Source organism: Hakea prostrata, chromosome 10 (genome assembly GCF_041222555.1).
Source record: "Hakea prostrata isolate BN-2017 chromosome 10, UWA_Hpros_2, whole genome shotgun sequence".
NCBI lineage: Eukaryota > Viridiplantae > Streptophyta > Magnoliopsida > Proteales > Proteaceae > Hakea > Hakea prostrata.
The window spans coordinates 43,625,736-43,633,576 of NC_142609.1; positions in this window are offsets into that span (position 1 = coordinate 43,625,736).

Sequence of the window (7,841 nt, forward strand, 5' to 3'; positions counted from 1 at the left end):
CCATTTGACCATCTGTGGGGGGTGAATTTCATCTCAAGGATAGCGACATCAGTAACACACCTAGAAGTCCACCTTTTTCACCATGCTCTCTCTTGCTTTTGATACTCTTTTTTCTACAGATCTCATGTGGTGTTTATAAAACATGAGGTAGGCCGCTGGTAAAGCTTAAAACAGAAAGCTCTGCGTACTACTTTATCTTAAAACATCAAGAAATTAGATGCATGAAGCTCGCATTCTTAGTTCCTTACTAGTTACTATCATGTGAAAAGTCCCAAGCTAATCTCTCCACCAGCATCTTCTTCTTGTTGCAACGTAGGTAATACTTTATGAATCATGAAATCTAGCGGTGAAGCATAAAACTGTGCAGTAATTGGAAGATTCGGAACCTAACACTTCATCCACAAGTACCACTTGAGCGTAAAGTTTCTAACTGTAGGCTAAGAGATCAGCTTACCCACTTCTTTTAGGATTGAAAAACCGTCAATTCAAAGCCTAATTTATGCCTGGTGCATGGTGACTGTACGATCCATTGATCCATCTTTTGTAATTAAGCGGAAAGGAACCGCAAACTTTGACATTGCCAGCCCAAAGCGGCATATGCTCGAGCATATCATGGGCATGGCCGCATTTGGTAAGTGTTTTTCACACACAGATTTCTCTACTAACTTTCTACTACGTGGTGTGCTAGAATTGGCAGAAGTTTGCTATAAAATGAGCTAAGCCTGTTTGCAGTGAAGAACCCAGAACCAGTCCTTGAGTCAAAAAAATGTCTCCGCTCTCAAAGTTTGTCTTGTTGGTCCTTCTTGTGGCAGCTTTTGCCATCATTCCCTCTCTGGCTGCTTGTGATGACGATGCTCACAAAAGTTGTGATTGCAAGAAGGCACCCAAAGAGCGTGATAATGTTCATAATTATAGTCTTACAAGTGTTCGTGTAAAGTCCTCAACAACAGATAATTACCATGATCACAATCATGACCACGACCATGATCATGATCATCATGGGCCTCCAAAAAAAGAGCATCCTCAAACTGAAGAGCCACCAAAGCACCAACCTGGCAAGACCCTACTTGAGAATGCCCAAGAGTTAGACGGTCACGGTCACGATCATCATGGACATCCAAAGAAGAAGCATCCTCCAACTGAAGAGCCACCAAAGCACCAACCTGGCAAGACCCTGCTTGAGAATGCCCAAGAGAATGCCCAAGAATTAGACGGTCATGGTCACGATCATCATGGACATCCAAAGAAGAAGCATCCTCCAACTGAAGAGCCACCAAAGCACCAACCTGGCAAGACCCTGCATGAGAATGCCCAAGAGTTAGACAGTCACAGTCACGATCATCATGAACATCCAAAGAAGAAGCATCCTCCAACTGAAGAGCCACCAAAGCACCAACCTGGCAAGACCCTGCTTGAGAATGCCCAAGAGAACGCCCAAGAATTAGACGGTCATGGTCACGGTCACGATCATCATGGACATCCAAAGAAGAAACATCCTCCAACTGAAGAGCCACCAAAACACCAACCTGGCAAGACCCTACTTGAGAATGCCCAAGATTTTGACGGCATGTCAAGGAAGCTGAAGCCATCTCATGATCCACACGAGAAGAAGCACCACCACCCTGGTCATGGACCTTCACACCGGCCATGACTCCATTTCCCTCATCACTAGACCCTTCTCTTAACTTAGAGAGCTACTATGTATATGTAAAAATAAAGAGTAGTAGTTTAGTGCTGCTAACTAGCTGCTCCTATGGTGACTATCTAGGAGGAAAAGAGAGATATCCTACTAGTGGGGATTGCTCTAGTATGTTTGAATGGCTTTGAGAGTTGAGATCAAAAGAAGAGCTATACATGTAGACTACTTGTAGTGCAATCCATGGTATATCAGTTATATAATAAATGTTCCATGACTATATTACTCCCACCAACACTTCGATTCAATGATTCATTGGTTGAACTTGATTCTTCTAATGTTCTACCTTTGCTTTTGTGAATTTTAACCCTAGGCTTCAACCAGACAGACCCATACATGTATATGCTTTAAATTAGTTTTCTATATATCCCTTCCATACTACTAATGGAGTGCCTGGAACAACTTTTAGTGGAACCATACCCAATATTAAAATCACAACGGCACAATCTATAGGAACTTACTCCACCAAGGGATTAGCTCAGCAGATAAGGATCAGCACTAAATCATGGGTAAAAGATCAAGAGTTTAAGTTTCTTTATTGGGTCACTAGTATTTTATTTATCATGTTTTTAAAAATTGAGATTTGTCCGAGCCAACTTATACACACCTCGAGTACATTCTCATAAAGTAACTTTATTACTATTTAAATATACAATGGGGCTTTGCCCCTTGCCTCAAGGAGATTGGAACTCTCCTAATATAATGTTCACCTGGCAAAAAAATATAATGTTTCACGATATGAGGTCAAGAGCATAAATCTCTTTAGGTCTATGTGTGAAGCACTGTCGTATAAGAGTCGTCACCGATAAATAGTTTCTAAAGTTTCTCACTTTGAGAAACAAAAAATTGACCTAAAACCGTCTAATAAAAGTACTTTATTTCTGATGATATTTTGCAACATAAATAGAAATTTCTGAAGATTTCTGCTTTGAGAAACACTTTTGACACATAAACTATTCTTGAGAATATACTCGAAGTGCACCTAAACCGATCACCCAAATAAATTCACTCTGCAACGTCAAGTGATGAGTAATCAATTACATTCCGATGTCTACAGGAGTTCAGTCCCTCTTTTCAGTAATTCCATTTTGATTTGGTGACCAGATGTAAGACACAACACTGACAATATGAAATATTTTCGAAAAAATTACATGATTAACTACTTTTGGTTTTTTCTTTACAAAAGTAATCACTCAATGTTTTACTTAACAAAACTAACCAAAATAGTGATTTTTTATCATTTTAGACATTTTGAACCTCTAAAACTAGTCACACTGAGGAGGAAAAATCATTAATTTTCCATATTCCTTGACATTTTTACCCCCATATTGGTATTGTCAATTTTAGGACAAAAATGGTCAAAGTGATTAAAAATCACTATTTTTGTTAGTTTTGTAAATGAAAATTCAAATTTAGTTAGTTTTGTTAAATAAAACATTAAGTGATTATTTTTGTTAAAAAAAATTTAAAAATTTAATCATGTAATTATCCCAATATTTTTTTCCTGCAATGAGAGAATCCGGTGGAGCCTCTTTGATATTTGACTTCATAAATCGAAGTTGTTTCCCAGGAAAATAACTAAAAAGCCTAGTTACGTTGGGTTGTTCAAATAGTGCCGAAATTTTGGAATAAGTTTACCTACTATACCTGATTTTAAGGAAATAATGTTTAATCAAATATTACAGTCAAACTCTGCTAGTGTAAACGTCTTCGGCATCAACTTGGTATTTTAATATTTAATGGTAGAGGCCATGCCGCATATTTCGGTGACTAAACAACCATTAATTAGTAGATGATGGTATTTGAGATTATTGTGTGTTTATTCATGTGAGAGAAAATAAATATTCTCTTCAAAACAAAGAAGCATCAAAGAAAATTTATTTACTAGTGCAAAAGCATAGATGGAGGAGAGAAAGTCAAAAGACGTTTTAAAGATTCAATGGAAGAACTTCACCAAGATCCAAAATCCATCAAAATGTGAAGCAACCAACTCTCACAAGCATCCAAGGATGATTTCAACATCAAAATATATTTCTACCTTTAAAGTTGTAGATCTTTCATAGCTCAAGGATCTAGCAATTCACCAGCAAACCTTAGAGCTGCTTTAACTGTAGTGCATGTAGATAAAAGACACTGTGATTTAAGGAAATTAAGGAACCGCAAATTTTGACAATTTGCTTGTTACTATTCCTGATCACTGTTATCTCCTGTGTTTTTAATTTCTTGTGTTCACATGGGAAAGATGGTGGATGTACTATTCTTCGAGCGTGTCACGAATGATTTTCATTCATAAAATCTTGATGCGGTTTATTTTCATTCTCTGCATTACTTTGTTTTGTGTAGTTCTCTCTCTCTCTCTCTCTCTCTCTCTCTCTCTCTCTCTCTCTCTCTCTCTCTCTCTCTCTCTCTTTTTGTCTGTCTGTGCCGACATGGAATACCTTCTTCTGTGAGGAGCCCCCTTCGTTCACACACACAAATTGTTCATTTTCTAGTGTTTTCACTACTTTCAGGTTTATTGTATGAACGTGGCATGCTGCAAGTGGCAGAAGTGTGCTATAAATGAACCAGCCCTTTCTTCTCCAAGTTGGTATCCCAGTGAAGAAGGAGCTAGAAAACCTTCACTAGTTCAGTAAAAAATGTCTCTTCTCCCACAGTTTGTGTTGTTGTTCCTTGTGGTTGCAGCTTTTGCCGCCATTCCCTCTCTCGCTGATTATCATAAACCTCCTAATAATCCTGGGAAGCCACCCATGGAACATGATCGACATAAACCACCAAAGCAGGCTCCTCCAACTGAAAAACCACCCCACCAGGGTGGTCCTCACCCCAAGGCTTCCCTTGATGCACACCATGGCCAGCAGCACCCAATTCCAGGAAAGAAGGCACCACCACAGCACAAGGTTCCTCCTCCTCCCCACCATCCTGGCAGGACCCTGGTTGAGAATGCCCAAGAGAACTCCGTAGGAGTACCCAGGAAGGTGAAGCCATCTCATCATGGTCAACCAGAGAAGAAGAAGCACCCAGCCGGGCCAGGGCCTGCCCACAAGCCTGGACCCCCACATTTCCATCATGGCTAGGCGATCCATCTGTAACTTTTGAGTCTGAGTACGTATATGTAGAAATAAATGAGTAGTGATAGTAGTGGTAGTATAGTGCTGCTTCTACTACTTCAGCTCTAGTATGTCTTGGGTATTAGTTATTATGCTTTGTATGTTTGAGATTTGAGATCACAAGGAAGAGCTAGACCCATTTCTTAAATGGACTTGATTAGAGGGTTTGCCATCTAAAATTTGGACTGAAGCTGGTTGCATATGGCTTAATATGGTATGAACTTATGGGCTGGTTGGCTGAAAATTAGTGGCCATATGAACCGTGAAGAGCATGAAACTTGCAAACAAGGTCCATTTTACCATCAAAATTTAATGTGTCTCGCAAAAGATCATCGCCTCATAGTATAAGGTCTAAAGTTTGTATCTCCTTGGCGTCAGGTTAGCAAAGCCTATATTGGCAATTACTCTCACATAAGACACCATATTGACCATGTTAATGAAAAATAACATAAACTATTTGAGATAAATTTCTCTCTTATTACCACTAAAGGATCAAAACTTTTTAGGGAAGGGACTAGAGTTACGTAAAATCGTTTATATATATATATATATATATATATATATATATATATATTCTTCATCATTAAACTAGTTACAAGGATGGGAAGGGGGAGGGGAAGCTGAAAAACCCCCAAAGAGGAAAGCTGTTCAATGAATGATGAATCACTTCACGTCACTTTACATGTCAAAGGGTTTTTTCTTCTACAGAACTCTTTCAGTAATCAGTTGTTAATATAATGCATCCTTTCTTCTTTTACAGAACCCTTTTATTGGTCAGTTGTTAGCTGTTCTGTAGGACTCATCTCTGCAACTTCGACTGTTTCTCCAGTATCACCACAACAGGGCAATGTACCATCCACTAGAACATCCAAATCGGCTTGTTAGCTGTATCAAGATGGTGATCAAATCTAAAGCCGAAACCGTTTCAGAATGTGAAAACCAGTGGTAAAAGATAACCAGCCAAGGTTCTTAATTTTCAGGGTTGCACGTTGTTGAAGTTGCAGGGATTGGGAATGAACTAGAGTTATGTTTCTGCTCCAGGTCAAGCTTACACTGGAGATCTTTATATCTAAATTGAAGCTTGGAAGAGCTTCACAGTGACACATTGCGGGAATTGCAACTGGGAATCTTAAAATGCTCTTCTTCCCTCTCACTGTCACCAGGACCACCACGTTTAGTGTTGGTTTCTGCATGTTGATCATCTTGTATTATTTTTAATATAATAAAAATAACACAATATATATTCTTGGATTTAAATAAAGTGCCAACTCTCTCCTTTATTCTCTTTTTAGGAAAGAAATTTCTATTTAATCTACATCATAAACCAAGAAGTTGGAGTCCAAGTTAATTAATAAATGGTGCTTATTAACCTAGTCTTACATGCTGATGCATATGTACTGTGTACGAACAAAGAAGGCGTACCATTCAAGTGGGCATGCATGTACTTAGATTTTATCAGTGCTTTGCAAAATCTGAGAAAGCACCATCAGCAACATGCCTAGAACTTTCTCATATGCTTTCTCTTGCTTTTGATACTCTTTCTTCTACAGGTTTCAGTGTGGTGTTCGTAAAACATGAGGTAGGCCGCGGGCAGCCGGAAGCTTAAAACAGAATGCTCAGCGTCCTACTTTTATCTTAAAACATCAAGAAATTAGATGCATGAAGCTCGCATCCTACTAGTTACTATCATGTGAAATGTCCCAAGCTAATCTCTTCACCAGCATCTTCTTCTTATTTGCAACGTAAGTAATACTCTATGAATCGGGAATCTAGTGGTGAAGCATAAAACTGTGCAGTGATTGGAAGATTCGGAACCTATCACTTCACCCACAAGTACCATTTGAGGGATTTGGCCAAAAAAAAAAGTACCATTTGAGGGCAAAGTGTCTAACTGTAGGCTAAGAGATCATTCTTTTATGTCGACATTGGAACAACTTACCCACTTCTTTTAAAAAAGAAAACCGTCAATGCGAAGCCTAATTTATGCGGCATATGCTCGAGCATATCATGGGCAATTGGGCATGGCCGCATTTAGTAAGTTTCTTCACACACATTTCTCAGTACTCGCTGTTTCTCTTTCTACTACGTGGCGTGCTACAATTGGAAGAAGTTTGCTATAAAATGAGCTTTTAGCCCGTTTGCAGTGAAGAACCCAGAAGCAGTCCTTGAGTAAAAAAAATGTCCCCGCTCTCAAAGTCTGTCTTGTTGGTCCTTGTGGTGGCAGCTTTTGCCATCATTCCCTCTCTGGCTGCTTGTGATGACGATGTTCACAAAAGTAATAATTGCAAGAAGGCACCCAAAGAGCATGATAATGTTTGTAATTATAGTCTTACGAGTGTTTGTGTAAAGTCCTCAACAGCAGATAATGATCATGATCCTTCAACTCAGGAGCCACCAAAACACCAACCTAGCAATACCCTGCTTGAGAATGCCCAAGAATTAGACGGTCACGAGCACGATCATGATCACGATGACGATGATGATAATGACCATGATGACGATCATGACGATGATCACAATCACGACCATGATCACGATCATGATCAAGATCATCATGTACATCCAAAGAAGAAGCGTCCTCCAACTGAAGAGCCACCAAAGCACCAACCTGGTAAGACCCTGCTTGAGAATGCCCAAGAATTTGATAGTCATGGGCACGATCAGGATCACAATCATGACCACGACCATGATCACAACCATGATCACGATCACGATCGCGACCATGATCACGATCATCATGGACATCCCAATAAGAAGCGTCCTCCAACTGAAGAGCCACCAAAGCACCAACCTGGCAAGAATGCCTTAGATTTTGACAAAATACCAAGGAAGCTGAAGCCATCTCGTGGTCCACACCAGAAGAAGCACCACCACACTGGTCACGGACCTTCACACCAGCCATGACTCCATTTCCCTCATCACTAGACCCTTTTCTTAACTTAGAGAGCTACCATGTATATGTAAAAATAAAGAGTAGTAGTTTAGTGCTACTAACTAGCTGCTCCTATGGTGACTATCTTGAAGGAAAAGAGAGATAT